We start from the raw sequence: 16,740 nt of genomic DNA on the forward strand, positions 1-16,740 counted from the left end.
CTGGAAGAAAACCAACCCAGACCTCAGAAATTGGAAAGGGGCTTTGCACTTACTTTATCTAAAGAAGAGTTTAAAAACTGCAACTAAGTAAAAAGGATTCAAAGCTTTTACAAAATATACAGACAACTATTTCTTTTCACCAGCTTTAGTAAGCATAGCCAGGTTCTGACTGAGGGATATGAATGCTCTTTTTTGGAATGGAAACATTTTTCCTAGTAGTTTACTATTCTCTGAACTTGTCATGAAGAACAGAGCGGTTGTCAGCAATGTGCCCAATGAACACAAAAATATCTTGGATAAACTCCATCACAGATTTTGCCTTTCAAACATTTTTCATTGCAGTAATCACTGTTTGCCAAGAAATACCAGATATAAAGAGAAGAGGTTCTGCTTGGTTCAGTAGTAGATCTAGAACAATTATTTTGTGGTTACAGAAAAAGCCTTGCTGTTTTCACTGTTTATCTTGAGAAAAATTCTTTCTTGCCAAGAGATTTTATGAGAAGCACAGGCTGTGCCATAAAATCATGCTGTATTCTTCATTTAATCACAGGGAGCTGATATAAAATGCAGACACTGAAGGCAAGAGATGAAATCTCATGACTTTGTGTGAACCCACTCTTGTGGTGGAGGAGAACTCCTGACTTTGGTTTTCACTGCAGTGATGTGGAAGTCCCGACAAACACTTTCAATCCATAGCATCTGCACAAGTTTCATGCTACAGCTCCAGAGCCAAGTAAACATCATATCACAGCAGGATATGATGGATTTCCCATCCTTGTGACATCAGCTCCTTAGCAGGGCATTTAGTGGCTGAATGCTTCAGTCATGAGTGTGGCCTCTTTCTTGGTCATTTTTCCCAACCTGACTCCAGTACCAGGCTCTTTCTGGCTTCCCATGCAGAGCAGAAATCCATTTCTGTTTTCCCTGGAGCCATTACCAGATCTGTGTCTGTGGCCAGGGCTGCCTTGCAGGGGGTTTCTGCAGCAAAGGGAGAGGCACCAACACCGACTGCGTCAGCCACAGCACATTTGGCAAAAGCCCTGCAATGTGTTTTATGTAGAGAAAAGTCTTCAGCCCTCCTAGTCTGGTCTTGCAAGGCTCCTAGCTGAACTTAGGTGTCTCTGCCTGCAGGTGGTTGTCCTCTAGAAGAGTCTATGGGCACATGGCAGAAGATGGCAACTTGGTCTGTCTTCCAGAACTACTCGAGCTGCTGCAACTGCAAGAGAGATACAGGAGGATTTTTCCAGAAGCAACTGGAAAACAAACCTAGGACAGAGCTCACCAGGGCTCTTCCAGATCATCCCTCTCTCTATAAACCAGATTTACATATCTTCCTCTTTTGTTTTTTTTTCCCCCTAGGATGTGCTCCTGTGGCAGCATGAGTGGCACTGGATACATCTGGTATATCTTGAGGAAGCCAGGTTTGATAAGGATTGCTTTCCCTGGCTTTTCAAAGTGAGAAATTTAGGTCTTACTGCGACCATGAGTAGAAGTGTGCTTTTTGGAGTTGTCACCATCATCCAATGCACTTGGATTTTGCTTCCACTTTGACTTTCTTCCCTGTGCTCACAAATGGTGTCGCCATGGAAAGCTATTAGGCACCTTGCATCTTCCACTGGAGCAGACATCACATATGTTCAGAAGGGTTATCTTTGTTCCCTCACTTATGCCAAGCCCATTAATCCTGATCCAAAACAAATTAAAATGTTGTCATCCACACTGGGGCAGTTGCGGGGCGGGGGGTGTCTGTGTAATGTACCAAGCTTCCACTGTTTAGGGTGTGCTTTGTTACCTGGAATAAATTAGTTACAGTTTCTTGATCTACAGTATCCAGCTGTTGTGTAAGTCTGGAAAAGTCTTCTGTTGTTACACAACATGGTTGGTATCTCCCCATCTATGATACAGCTGTGCAATCAAAGCTGTGTTGTGAGCATGGGTGCGTTTGTACACCGCACATCCCTCTTCCTGCCCCACTGTGTGCAGGCACACACCAAACACCACCTGCTTGTTTGGGCACACAGGGAACAATCCTCTTTTTCCCCACAGACTGGGAGGGAACTGAGGTCAGAAGCTGAAGCAGCTTCATGACAATGATTTTGGTTTGAACTGCACAGGTGGATGCTGTTTTACTCACAGGAAAAACTACCAGCCCTTACCCCAAATTCCAAATGGCCACACCTCCTCTCCCCAAAATGAGTCTTGCAAATGGAAACGTGGCTTCTGGACCAGCTCTGCTTTCCACTCCTGACATTTTTCATGAATCTGGGATTCATAAACCCTGGTTCATTCCCATTTATGTCACATGAAAAGAGGAGAAGAAATCCTGCTCCTGCTGGCCACACATGAGCCCTGGCCAACCTTTGCACCCGGGAGCAGCAGAGGTGTTGCCAGGCAAGAGGTTTTGCTCCACCCAGAGAAGGAAGTGAGTCAGGTGCCACTGTCCATGGGCACGTGGGGTCACTGGTGCTGCCTGGGGCTGTGGGACAGAGCAAGTGCCAGCTCTGCTGCACCCACCTCTGGGAGTGGGAATGTGCAGTCTGATAATATGAGGGGGTCTTATTCTCAACAAGCTCGACACTTTTTCTTTTTTTGGGGGAAAAAAATGAAAAATGAGGAAACACCTAATCTGTGTACCTTCTCCTGCACATGCTGTGAATGTGCACACAAGGATGAAGAGCTGTGCATGGCTGTGCGTACCCTGCTGCCAGCGGCTCCCAGCAGCTCAGGACTGGCACCAGTCCCAGAGCCTGACAAGGCATTTTAGCTTTGTTGGAGCCCTTGGCTGCACATCACCAGAGCCCACCCCTGGTCACTGACATTGCTGTCTGTCTGTACAGTCACAGACCTCAAGCTGGGATCAGTATCTCCAGACACAAACCAAGTGTGGACACCACCAGCATGTGGCGACACAACTCCCTACATGGACCCTCAGAGGAGAGCAATAAAGATCAGAGCTCATAATTTTACAGACATGTAGGGACCAGTCCTCATCCCAGAGCTCTTGCAATGCCTCACAGGAGAGAAGGAAAGAAACCTCAGCAAATGTCTCCTGACTGTGTTCAGGTCCTCAGCTCCCAGGCTAACTTATGCCTTCTGATTTCAGTGGAAGATCTGGCTTGAATGAAGCATGACACAGCCACACTCCAAGCTGCACAGTGGCAAAGAAGACAGCAATCCTAAATCTCCTGAATCCCAGCCTTGTGCTCTTTCTTCCCAAATTCATGAGTGCTTAATCTTTGAGAAGCTTATGATAAGATTTTCATGTTTGTTTAAAGTTTTAAAACAAAACCTAATCACCTGCAGGCAATCCTACATGGCATTTTTTTTTTCCAGTCCCAGATGCAAAACAACCCTAAACCTGTTCTGCAGATCTGCTGACACAGAGGAGATTAAATGTTATTTTGCTGGTCTTTTTAAACCCCTTATTGATTTTTTCCTGGGTTCACATAGGGTTCACAAGTGAGTGTTGATCCTCCAAGTATGACTGTCCATTTTATGTGCCACTTTCTGCATTAAAGGACAGGCTGCAAAAAGGGCAATATGGACAGTAATGCTGAAGGGCTTGCTCATGGCCCAGAGCCCCAGCAACTTCATTTGAGATGTGTTTTTCACCTGATATAGTTAAAGCATCACAGAAGGTGGTGTGGAGGTCACAGCAATTTCAACCAAGCATGGTGCTATTGCCTGAGAGAGCCATGAATCCAGAGCAGTTGGCCTTCTGTGGGTGGCAGAGGGGAAGGACCTACATCCTTTTGGACCTGCTGCCACGGCTTGGTTCGTAATTGCCTGATTGACCTCGACACCAAGAGGTCAGACTCTGTCCCCAGGGTGTGGGCACAGAGCCGCTGCAGGAGGCACAGGCACCCTCTGGGCACCAACACCCTGGGGCTGGGGCCATGTTCTGGAGATGTGAAAGCAGGGCTCCCACCAACCCCAGCTGTGCTCAGAGACACCCACATGAGGCTGTGTCACTGTCTGGGAAAAAGGACATCACAGAAGGGAGACCCAGGAGCTGAGCTCAAGTGTGAACCTTCATCATCCACACAGCTGGAGGATCAACCCTGTCAGCCACATTTGCTGGAGGTGCTGCCTGGCTCCCAAGCCATCCCTTGGCTCTTGGTCATGGCTTCGTCAGAAATCTCATTCTTTGAAATGCAGCATGGAAACTGGAACAGCAAAGGGAAAGAGATGAACATACTGAAAGACAAGATGCTGCACAAAGAGCTTCACTGGCAATTTCAGCATAAATGGGTGGTATCTGCTGGTACCACAAGGAAGTGAAAATGAGGTCTTATTACAAGTGTGATTACACTTGCAGTTGCCTGGGCTACACGTACACATACAAATGAAATAAAAGAATCAGGTATACCTATAAACAATACATAGAATCACACAATAAATAAGGTTAGAAGGGACTGTCTGGCCCAATCCCCACCCAAAGTACAGCCAGCTCTAAAGTCAGGGTAAGCCTTTGTTGGGAGAGTTTTGCACATCCCTGCAGGAGACAGCTTGACCACCAACCCTGTGAAATTTTTTTGCTAACGCTTAATTGGAATTCCCTTGTATGTAACTTCTGTTTGGTGCCTCTCATCCTGTCACTGTGCACTTCCTAGGTGAGTCTGGCTCTGTATTTCCTGCAAGGTAGTGTCAGAGAGCACTGAGGTCTCCTTTCAGCCTTCTCTTCTTCAGGCTGGACAAACCCAGCCCTCCTGTCCTCTCCTTGTATGCCACATCCTTCTGTTGGACCTGCTCTGGTGCCAAGGTCCCTACAGCTGGACACAGCACACTTAGATGTGGCCTCCCAAATGCTTCGCGTTTTCCTCCAGAGAGGGTGAAGATTTGTTTGGTTTGTTTATAATCTAGGTTTTCTAAATTTATGAGGTCTTGCTTTTCCAGCTAAAATACACTACTAACTAATGCTAGGCAAATGACACTCAGAAAGGTCCTCCAGCTGACCCCACGTGGCTGCTCCCTTCTTCTTGGCTGGTTTCTAAATTGCCAGAGCAGGGAGACTCCAGAACAACCTTTTATTGAGAGAAGTAGGACAAAATTCAGCCTAATTACCACTCTAGCAGAGCTAGGGCAGTCTGAAACAGAAACCTACAGCGAGCTGTGGGCGATGGAAGAGGTTGCCAGCCGCGCACAGGAGTCTCATGATGTCTTTAAGCCCCTACATTCCTCTTGGCCGTTTTCAAAGGCAAAACCTGTGCTTGCCCTTACCTCCGAGCCTGCACAGCGGAGCACAGCCTGCGGCAGCGCTCTCGGCCCGCTCCGGTCTGGTGCCGCTCCTCTTTTCCTGCGGATCCGCGGAGCCACGCCAGGGGAGCCAGCGGCTCCTCGCATCCCGCTTTGCTCCCCCTGCGGGCACGGGCACTGCTCCCACATGCATCCTCTCTTCCACGTGCTTCATTTCCCCCATGGTCTGACTTATACCTCCTTTTTTTGCTTTTCCTTTCGTAGCAAACTCCACCTTGGCTCTGCGAGAGTGACACGGGCTCCAGCCCGGCAGGGTGCTCGGTGCTTTTCCTCTGCTCCTTCCCTTCAGGGCGGCCTCCGTGCGCTGGGAAACATCTCAGTGAGAGCTGACCGGCACTGAAGGCTGAGCTGGCTTTTGTTCTGATAAGGAATCAGGTCGCATAAACGCTATCAGACATGATCAGCTGCATGAGCTCTGCCGGCAAGTTCTTCAGCAAGGAGGGCAAACCCTCGGTGCTGTGCTCGATGGCAGAGCCAGAGCTCGATGGCAGAGCCAGAGCTTTATGCATTCCTTGGCCAAGTCCTGTCCCATTTGGGGCAGGAACATTTGCCTCTGGGCAGGGCGAGCAGGGCAGCGGCTCTGTGGCCAGCCTTGCAAAGCCTGGCTTGCTCCTCTGTACCCTTCCCCTGGGACTCTCTATCTGTCTCCATCCATCCATCCATCCATCCATCCATCCATCCATCCATCCATCCATCCATCCATCCATCCATCCATCCATCCCTGCAGGTCTGAGGCAATCTGAAGCACGTGGCCAGCCTCTGGAGCAGGAGCCAGTGCTCACCAGCAGTTCCCAGCCTCAGGATGTTTCCCTTTGAACAGCTTGACAGCAAAAGCTTTCATCCTGGAGAAGACTGACTTGCATCTGTGGCTCGTCCGCCCCTCTTCCTGGGACTTGCACACCAGTGGCTCAAACCTGGCTTTGGCTTTAAGGCCGAGTGCTTGAGTGGGGTGGATCTGCCAAGGTGGCCTTGCCCAGCTTCAATCCCCTGCTTGAAAGGTCTCAGAGGGCAGCCTAGGATATATGGGATGCCTTATGGCTGAATTGCACCTTGGCAAAACAGCTTATTATTCATCCTTCAGGGCCAATTGCTGGCTATCATACAGAGCAGGGGCAATTCATGAAGAAGAAAAGGCATCTTTTTTTTAAAAATAAAGTGGTTTGGGTTTTTTTTTCCCTTCCAAGAAGCCTGCAAGGCAGAATGGCAGCATGCATGAAGAGAACATTTATGCAGACAAGCAGTGTGGCCTATTTAAGAGCAGAGTGAAAGAGCAATTATTCTGCAGCTCCATTCTGATGTAAACCAAAAATAAAAAATGTCAGGACTCGGCAAAAGGACCACACACAGCCAAGGAAGCAGCACTGGCAGTGGGGGAGTTACACTGGCAAAGGGACCCTGAGTGGGCAGCAAATGAATGCTGAGGCTCCCACTCACAAAATCACCAATCCAGGGTTTGCAGGAGCAATTGCCATGGGCAGGAGCATTAAAACCCCTCTGCAAGGCAGGCTGGAGGCAGTAGGGAATAAAGCCAATTGCTGTTGTACTCATTTCCCATCCAGGAAGTCAGGCTAACTCTGCTCTCTGTTTCTGGCCAGCTGAGCCTGCACAGCCAAGGCTGCACCTCAGACAAGGCACAAGGCAAAGCTGTCCCTAAGTCCTATAGGCACAACCTCTTAGGAAAAGGCTTTGGAAGCCTTTGCAGAAGCCACCACCAATTTTTGGTAAGAGAGAGCCATCAGTTTTGCCTACAAAACAGCTGCTTTCTCATTTTTTATTTTGACCCTTAAAGGAGCTTTTATTTATCCAGGTTTCAGAGAGGGCAAGAGGAGACTAAGCTTAAGGGACAAGGGCAGCTGATCTGTTACACAAATTTCTGAGCAGAAACCTCACCAAGTGAGCAAGAACAGCTCACAGTGGCAAAATACCTGCAAGGTTCAGCACAGGTGGCCCTCCATCCCCACTTAGACCCTCCACTCTCTGCAGGGGTGATGTACAGTGGAATTCCCTGATCCTGTGCGTCTGAAAAGTGATTCTTAAAAATTGACCTGCACTTGTGAGCTCCGAGGCCCTCAGAAGCAGATTCCCAGAGTTCCCTGCTAAATGGCTCCCAGGTAGTTTAAAGTTAGCTCTCCTCAATTCCAGGGTGGCAACTCTGCTCTCCTTTTTCCTCATTACACTGAGAAACAATGTCAACCATCTCATGATCACTGTGGCCCACTGTGCCATCCCCCACGAGTCTCTCCTACCCACCTTGGGGCAGAGGGATCAGCTGTGTGCAGCCAAGCTCTGTTGTGAGCCCCATCCCACAGCCAGCAGGATTCAGGAGCAGGGATGTAACCCTGGGCTCCTGACACCAGCTGGACACATTTCTCCCAGAGCAAATGCCTGTTGGAGAGGAGAGGATTCATGCTTTCAGCTTCACACTGCTGTTTACCTGTCGGTTTCTCGGCTGTTTTAATGACCTGGAAAGGCCCGGGGTGGTCTTGGGCAGCCCGCGCTTCAAAGGATGAGAAGAGGCTTCAGGTTTTTTCTCGGTCTCGGTGTTTATTAGTTATTTATTTAAAAGATTTTCTCTCGGCCCGACAGAGGTCTGCACAGCACGTCGGCCATGAGCACACTGAGAGCCCCCGGGGCGGTTACCTATCTTTATACTCAAAATTACGTATATAATATTTATCAATTTTCCCCAATGCCTTTTACCCTTATTAACCAGTGCACTTTTAGTAATAACCAATCCCAAAGTGCCAACATCACCACAGAAGATGGAGGCTAAGAAGAAGAAGAAGGACAGGACACGCCCCAATTCCTCCATCTTACTTCTTTAGACCCCCCTGTACAGAAATCTTAAACTCTGTGTTTCACACTATAACTAACCTATCCCTTCACCATTCACCCCAGTGAAATCCTCCCATCCTCATACAGGTGTCGTCTCCCGTGTAGGATCAAAGTCCAGCCACCAGACACTTCTGGCAACATTCCAGGACTCCCAAGCCCCCCAAGGGTTGTCTCGGTCACTCTGCACATCAGTCCTGAGGTGCTGAGTTCCCACATTTACCATCAGTGCCATGGGGGACAAAAGCATCTCTGTGTCCCATGGAGCCATGGAAGTAATTCTAGAGAGAACTCTTCAGTGCTCAGATAACCTGAATCTTGAGACCTGTCTACATAGTGTAGCTGCCTCCTTGAGTCATGGTCTGTGAAGTCAGAGAAAGAAAGAAAAAAGCCCCCATGCCCCAAACATGCCACAAAGAGCTGGATACTGGGAGAATAGGACAGCTTTCCCTCTGATCAGGACAGGGAATGACGTGCATGGCTGCATTCACTCTTTCTCCAGCAACATGTTTAGAGCAAAGGAAAAAGCACTAGAAAGAGGAGGGGAGTGCACAGCACCAGAGGCAGAAAGGAGCCCCATCAGAAGCAGTGATGTCAAGCTTGGCTATCAGACTCCAGCAGGTGTGCCTCCATTTGGATGCAATGCCATTTATAGGTAGTACAACTGAGGGAAAATTTGATAAAAATAGATAAAATTGGCAATCAGTGGAGAGCTGATCATTTTGCCCATTGGTAAAGGGCGTGCAGCAAGGGCCTCCTTCAGCCCCATGGTCTCTCACTGCCACCAGAGCCACCCACAGCTACTTGTGGCAGCAATGCAGAGAGAGAAAATAAAGCTCCAAGGCATACAGGAGACATCCACATGCCTGGAGAGGCAGCTGAAGGCCTGCTGGGATGTACCCAGGTTCCTCAAATGATGCTGGACTAATTTAATCCAGCCCCCTGTCTACACCAAAAAACAGCATTAAGTAGGACAGGAGGAGACAGCAACTCATCAAAGAATTGCAATGATAAACACCAAAGGGGCATGTCCCATAGTTCTTGCTTTGCCTGCTTAAAGAGGACATTTGTATCAGCAGTGGGAATGACAGGCCACCAGCTGGAGCACAGTCTGTGGGACCTCTAAGACCTGGCAGCCCTGGCTGGGTTGGGGCAGGAGATGAAGAAATATTCCCACCTCACCAGCATTCACTGGGAGCTGCTGGAGATGCAGAATCACAGAATATTCTGAGTTGGAAGGGAACAGGAAACATTAAGAAATACAAACAAAAGCCTTGAAGGCAGAGACAGGGAAGGAGTGAAGGTTGCTTGGCTTGTGATTTGTCTGTGTACATTAATCTGGAAGCTTTTTGCTGCTGTTCCCTTTTCAGCTGTCACTTCAGCATGAAGATGTAAAATTTTAGAGGGAAGGAGAAGCACTCTCAGTCTACCTTCAAACCACATGTTGTAATTTTGTTTAAAATGGAACAAAGAGAAAAGCCTGGCAGGGAAGGACATAATCAATCCCTAATGCTGGTGGTGGCTTCTGAACCCTGTGGCCCAAGCAGATGCCCCAGGCACCTCAGGGAGGACAAGAAGGCAGTTTCCAGGCAGAGGAAGCAAGACAAGGGCACTGCTGAGCCACTGAGGTTCACCTGCTGTGCTGGGTGAGATTTCCACCAGTACTCATGTCCAAGCCTTGTGCTTCTCCTAGGCAACCAAGTCTAGCCCTGCTTTGGCCTTTGGGCAGCAGAAAGATCCAGAACATGCACGTGCACTTCTACCATGTGCCACTCCAGTCTAGAGCTCAGCCACTCTCCTGCCACCCACTCAGCTCCAGGAACCACTGAAGTGACAGCCTTGCCTATGCCCGAGTTTCCACTTCAATCCCACAAGGGACAGAAACCACAGCAACGCTCCTACCCAGTGCCCCATGTCCTGGGCACAGGCAGGCCCTGGCTCCCCACTGCAGCTGATGCTCCCCACGGCTGTGAAGACAAGGGCAACCTGCTGGATGCTCAGGAGAAACTCAGTCTGGAGAGAGAGTTTGTCTCCAGCTACATTTTCTGAGCTTTTAAAGCCCTTTGAGCCAAAACATGACATTATCCAAACAGAACATGATGCTACAATAAACAATACAGAACAAAAATACATAAACTAATTAAAAGTGAAATAACTTACAGCCAGCAAAACCCAAAACAGAAGGATGGAGCAAGGTCATTGTGGACACACCGAGGCAGACAAACAGCAGCATATGAGACTCACAAGGAGATGAAATTAAGGGAAAACACAGGAAAATGGCATAAGCAGGGAAGAGAAAGTGTTGTCCAACTCACCCAGCAGCAGGCCTGGAAGCAGGGATTTTGTGGCTGATCCCATTGCCTCACTGTGAGAGAAGTGAAGCAAGAACATGGGAAGTGGTAGCACAGTATGGCTTGTGGCCAAAACTTAAATGAGACCCAACAGAGGCAGCACAATGGAAGCTGAGATGAAGGGGAAAATGACCTTTTTCATTTGGATAAGTGTGCCCAGCTGAGCCCAGGTTGTTCCTCACAGGTGCTATTGCACACCCCACTGGTGAGAGCCCAGCCAGAACCACTCTGCTCTCCACAGATAAAACAAAGGGCAGGCAAAGCCCTAGACTGTCAACAAGGAGCCTGTAGGATTAGAACGTCTCTGGAAATAAACAAACCACCACTCAGTGCATTTGCATTCACATTTGTGAGGCAGCACCACAGGATTATTGCTGCTCCTTTTCTCAAGGAGGGAAAAGTGACATTTTAGACACTGAGTGCTAACAAGCACAGGCAAGTGAGTTTTTAGCTGAGACTACAGTATCTGTAAATTAGAGAAATCTATTTTGCTTTCTTTGATAACGCAACTGCAGTCTGATGCCAAATCTGCCCTCTTTCACCTGTCCCTGCTGCCTCAGGCACACGATGTAATACCTTATTTTAATAGGTCTCAGGTGAGCAGTGAAATCCATCACCGCACAGTTCGATGGCCTCACTGCTGCACAAACACTCATGTGGGAGTGTGCCTGCAGAGCTCTGTGGGCTTCACTGGAGGGCCCCAACCAGCGCCAGGTTCCTTTGGCTCTCCATTTGTTGTGTGACCAAAATCAGTTCCAGAGTACCTGGGACTGGATTTGAACCTGAACCAGCCTTAAATAAACAGTACTGAGTGACTCTATTAGCTACATTTTAGTCTGAGTCTTTGAAGCTTTTCTTCCCTCTCCCCATGTGTGTTCTGCCCTCTGCAATCTGGGTGACCTCCATCTTTATCTGCCACCCTCTCTTTTTCAGTCCACAGCCAAGACCGCAAGAAGGAAACCATGACTTGCCTGGGAGGGATTTTAACACAGCACCTTGCAGAAGGGACCTCACCCGAGATGAGGAGATGCTTGCCAGGGGGCTGCAGGACAGCGAGGCTGCCCCGTGAGGGAGAGGGCCCCCAGCCTTCCCACAGCCCCAGATGGACACAGGTGCATGAACTGCCCCAGCCCCAAGAGCAGCAATGGGGCAGGCCCAAGGACCTCCCCAGGGTCTGGGCAGGAGCAGCAGGAGAGGGAAGCACCCAAACCACGGCCCTGGGAGCCACCTGGGCAGGCCTGGCCAGCACCGAGCCGGGCCGAGGCACACGGGCGGCACCAGCGCCCCTGGCTGAGCTGAACCGGGGCTGCTGGGCCCGGGGGAGGCTGGGCGGGCCCATTAAGGCCCATCGGTGCCCCCAGGGCCCAGCCGTGCATTTTGTATCAGCTCTGGCTCGTTCTCCCCTCTGCTTTGTGGAGCAGCCGCCCTGCTGGAGCTCGGCTTGCACAGCGGCCGGTGCAGCGCAGCTCCCGCTCGGGGACAGCGCAGGCAGCGGCCGTGGCTCCCCGCCACCCATCCCTCCCTCCCTCCCTCCTTCTCTCCCTCCTTCTCTCCCTGCTTCCTTCTCTCCCTCCCTCCCTCCCTCCCTCCGCCGCCTTTCAACTCTCACGTTTCCCCCTATCAAATGCACGGCCAGCTGTAAAAATAATATCCTGGCATGAATGGAGCAGTACGGCACAATATGCAAACACCTCAGCAGAGCAAAACGAGGCTGTGTGCGGCGCGAGCGTTTAAAGCAAAATTAATTTTGTTTAATTTTATTAAAGAACCAAGGGAGCTTCCCAGCTTTTAAGTGGCAACAGGAGGAGCCTGGCATGTCCCTCCATCAGAGACAGACGGGAAGAGCTCGTGGACCAAAGGGAAGAGAGCATATGGAATGTGTTACACATGTCTGTCATTGAAGTAAGGAGCTTTAAAGCGCTCAGAAGGAAACTAGATACATTTCCAAACAAAAAAAAAAGGCTGAAAAATACAGGGTGAGTGACAACACCCAGTGGGGAGGGGAGAGGGCTCCCATCGCCTTCCCTCTGAGTGAGAAAGCCTGAAGCACTAAAGTCTTTTGAATATGGAAGTTGTCTAAAACTGGTTAAAGATGTGCACTGAAAGATGAAACTTTAGGGCATTAATCAAGAAGGCATTGTTTGGCAATTAAGAAAGTAAGGGCCCAAATAAATGGTTAAACTTTCTAGGAGCCCACGCTCTGCCTTTACACACCATTGGAAATGTTAGGCTGGCTTCACCCTACTGCATCCCAGCCCAGGCTCTACTTGTGTGCAACAACACCACTGGCTAGGTACTTTTAACATGGATCCAAAACCAGAAACAAATGAAGTTTGTAAATGAAGCTTCTGTAGCACGGAGCACCAGCAAGCAGTCGTGGTCCCCCGGTGGCTCCTGATCACAGCTCCCACCCCTCTGCCCGCAGGATGCTCACCCCCCACCCCTGTGCAAGTCAAAACCTGCTCTCAAGTGCTGTGCATGTCACTGCCACTGGCCAGGAGGTGGCATCCTCCTGCCCGATGGCGTCCCAGGTGCTCTGGAAAGAGCCCGAAAGTGAGGGCAGGTCACCAGCTAAATGCAGGTTGAGATGTATCCTGCAAGCCACAGGGCGGTCCCTGCTGACGGGGCCTCAACACCTCCTGCTCCTCTTGTCTTTGCTGATGGGGCTGTTGGTGCAAATGAAAACAGGGCTCACACAGGTGCCTGAAAAAGCTTCAGAAATGGCACATCAGCATCCTTCAAGCTCCCTGCCAGGTTTTGGGCAGCAGTCCCTGTATGCTGAGCCCAAGGGCAGAGTGCTGGTCAGGGCATGAGTGCCCTGCTCCTGCCAGTCTGCCCTGGGCAGTGAAGCACAGCACCGCCCACCAGCAGTCCCACACAGGCACCAGCATTAGGAACCTGCTGGCAACAGATGGCAATAAAAGCATTATCATATTCCACAGTCAAGAACTAAACTTAGGAAAATGCTGCTGTTAGTCTCCAGCAGCTTGGCTAGACATCTCTGGCTTGGACAAAGTGGCAGCTTTGTCACCTCAGGGCAGCTGCTCTCCCCAGTGGTGCTGGAGGCATGACAGCCTTTGGGAATCAAGCTTTAGCTGTAGAGTATCCAAGCACATTTGCTTTCCTGTTTAACTCTGAATTAACATCCTGTTCTTTGCCTCTTCCAACTAAGAACATGCTAGAAATGAGATATCCTTCCTCAGCAAGGAAGAAAAATGTATTTTCAGTGTGCAGTGCAAAGTCCCAGCTCCCATTTAGCTGCATTTGCAACGGCAGGCACTGGCACAGGCTCAGACTCTGATAGCTACCCTCTTGCACTGGTTATTTTTATTTTGAATTAGCAAGTTGTACTATCATTTGGGAGATTCCCTATCACAGATTAAAGCATTTCAAGTAGCCCTCCACGTCCTTCATAACAATGTTTAAGCCATGAACCCTAACATTACAGTCTCTGCCACCTTCATCATGTGCATGGCTTTAGCACAAATGGGTAAGAGACTTAGAAAGGCTAACCAGGGCAAAAGTGAGATGAAAAAAAACCCCAGCAAACATAAATGAGAAGTGGAAAAAAAAATCAAAGGGAGACAACACTCTTCTGAGTGTCTTAGCTAGCTCTGTGTAGCCAAAGCAATTATGAACACATCATAAGGTTTTGAATGTATTGTTCTAGTCTGTCCCATGCCCACATAGCTCAGCCCTGTGCAGACTGCTGGAAGGGCTCATCTCCTCTGTCATGTGTCTCATCTGGCCATCTGCACTGTGGTGACATGCAGAATTCAGCTGGTTTTGTACCAAACTGATGCAGTTGCTCTTTGAAGTTCTGTGCTATGAAATTGATCTGAGCTGTGGTAAGAAATCAAGTGATGTGTGGAAATTGTCTCTCCCCAATGCCTGTTCCTATTTTTTTTGGTGCTGCTGTTGCTTTCCCCTGCTCTCCTCTCCTCATGTTACTGCTCTTTTCATCTGTGATCTTTATTTTGTACACTGACAGAGGCCAGGATTTACATGCCTGGTTTGAAATACCCAGGAGGCCTTGGCAAGATGTACCTCAGAGCCAGTCTGGTCTTAAAGGAGCAATTAAAATAAGTCCCATGATGCTTTCATCCAGAAATCTTGAGACTGCTAAGCTGTCTGCTCTTTTGCTGAGGCATGTGCATATCCTGTAAAAAAACATTTTAAAGAAAGGAAAGGAGCATTCTGATAGCAACACAATTATTTTTATGACATTATATTTACTCAGCCTAGACATGCCATCAGTTTCATATCTTATTTTTGGTAAAAACAAGAAAAAAATCTGAAGATGTTGAAATGGCATCAAACTACAAATGATGTAAAAGACTATTTCAATGTAATGTTTGATTATATAAATTATATTTTATTATGTATCCCATATTTTTTAAAGAAGTTCCTAAGCAGTTCCTCAACATCCTCTGCCTCAGGATAAAAGCATACTTTAAAAGTCAGTAAAAATGGACATTTTAGATCAGAGAAAAGTTCTAAGATAAATGCACAAGTGGTTAAGATACAGCTTTCCAAGTTCAGCACTTTTTTCAGCCTCTGCCTTTGTACCTTGTGCTATTGACTCATTCATGTAACAATGACCCTGTACACCAGTCAGGGAACACATATCAATATTAAAAATAATAGTTTTATTATGTTCTGTCTCAAGGGCAAACTGTTCCTGAGCATGAGATATTCCAGATAATGTCTGATCTGTGGACCTTCAGGCTAAGTAGAGAGAGGTAAGACATTACCCTCAAAGATAACCAGACTGCCTCAGGAATTACTCCCAGAAAAACAAAAAAAACAAACAAACAAACAAACAAAAAAAAAAAAAAAAAAAAAAAAAAAAAACAAACAAAAAACCCCCAAACAAACAAAAAATACCCCCAAACCTTCAGAGTGCTCAGAAAGCAATTTTCATTGTATGAATGCAAGATTCTAGAATAATTTTAATCCTCAATAGTTCTTAAGACACAGCTTCCATATCCAGCTGCAATTCTCTGGGTCTTCAATATTCCTTATGACACCTGGGCTATTCTAGCTCTGGTTTGGGTTGGCAGGGACCTTTCAAGGTCATCTATTCCAACTTCTCTGTCATGAGTAGGAACACCTTCCACTAGATCAGACTGCTCAGAGCCCTACCCAACCTGACTCTGAATGTTTCCTGGGATGGGGCACCTACCTCCTCTCTGGGCATCCCATGCCAGTGTTTTACCACCCAGAGAGTAAAGAATTTCTTCCTATTCTAAACCATCCTCCTTTTAGTTTAAAACCACCTTCCTGGTTAGGCATCCTTGAAGTATCAGAGGCCACAATAAGGTCTCTCCAGAGCCTTCTTTTCTCCAGGCTGAACACTCTCAGCTTTCCAGCTTTTCCTCACAGGAGAGGCGCTCCAGCCCTCTAATAATTTTTCATGAACCTTCTCTGGACTCAAAGTCCACATCCTTTTTAAGTTAGGGAGCTGACCCAGAGCTGGACAGTACTCCAGCTGGGATCTCACCATAGAGTAGAGGGGGAGAATCACCTCCCTCAACCTGCTGGCCACACAGTTACCATTCTTATTTTTTCGAGAGGTAACAATAGTATGCTCATCGTGTGAGAAAATACATAAACACGAGAAAACTCAGCAGAAACGAGCATTACAGGATCACAAGTCAAAGCTTACTTAGATGGCATGAGGATGCTGAAACCAAATTAAACTGAAGCATCTGAGATAACCTCAGTTGCTAAAATATGGTGCCAATAATACCAAGGTTATGGGTTTGATTACTTAAGAGCTGGACTCGATCCTTGTGAAGCCCTTCCAATGTGGAAAATTCTGTGATTTCTGTGATCTTAAGTGGTACCTCAAAAGTTCCCATATATTCCACTGGTGGAGTTATGCTGCCACCTATTGTGAGGATGAATCTGACACACGTTATTTTGCTAAGCAACGTTTGCAATAATCATCACTAGTCCTTCTCTTCTTTGTATTAGAAGTACTTTATTCTGAAATATCTGCTACTGATCAGTGCTGGGGAGAGGCTGCAGGCATAGGTGGCCTTTCAGCTGGACCAAATACAGGTGTTCATACATTCTGATCTCTAATCTACCACATGCACAGTTTAATTTGGCTCTGTCTGCTGCTGTCAGCTCAAAAGCTGGTCCAAAATGAGAACCCTGCTTCTCTACTCAGATCAGTGGTCAAGGAATGCAGCCATGGGCAGAGAGGCAAAGTGCTCCAGCTCTAAGATGTGCTTTTCCTTCCTCCCTCACACGAGGAGCACAGGGCTATATGTTGGTTCCACAAAACTGAGAC

The sequence above is a fragment of the Ammospiza caudacuta genome, chromosome 1 (assembly GCF_027887145.1).
Source record: "Ammospiza caudacuta isolate bAmmCau1 chromosome 1, bAmmCau1.pri, whole genome shotgun sequence".
Classification (NCBI taxonomy): domain Eukaryota; kingdom Metazoa; phylum Chordata; class Aves; order Passeriformes; family Passerellidae; genus Ammospiza; species Ammospiza caudacuta.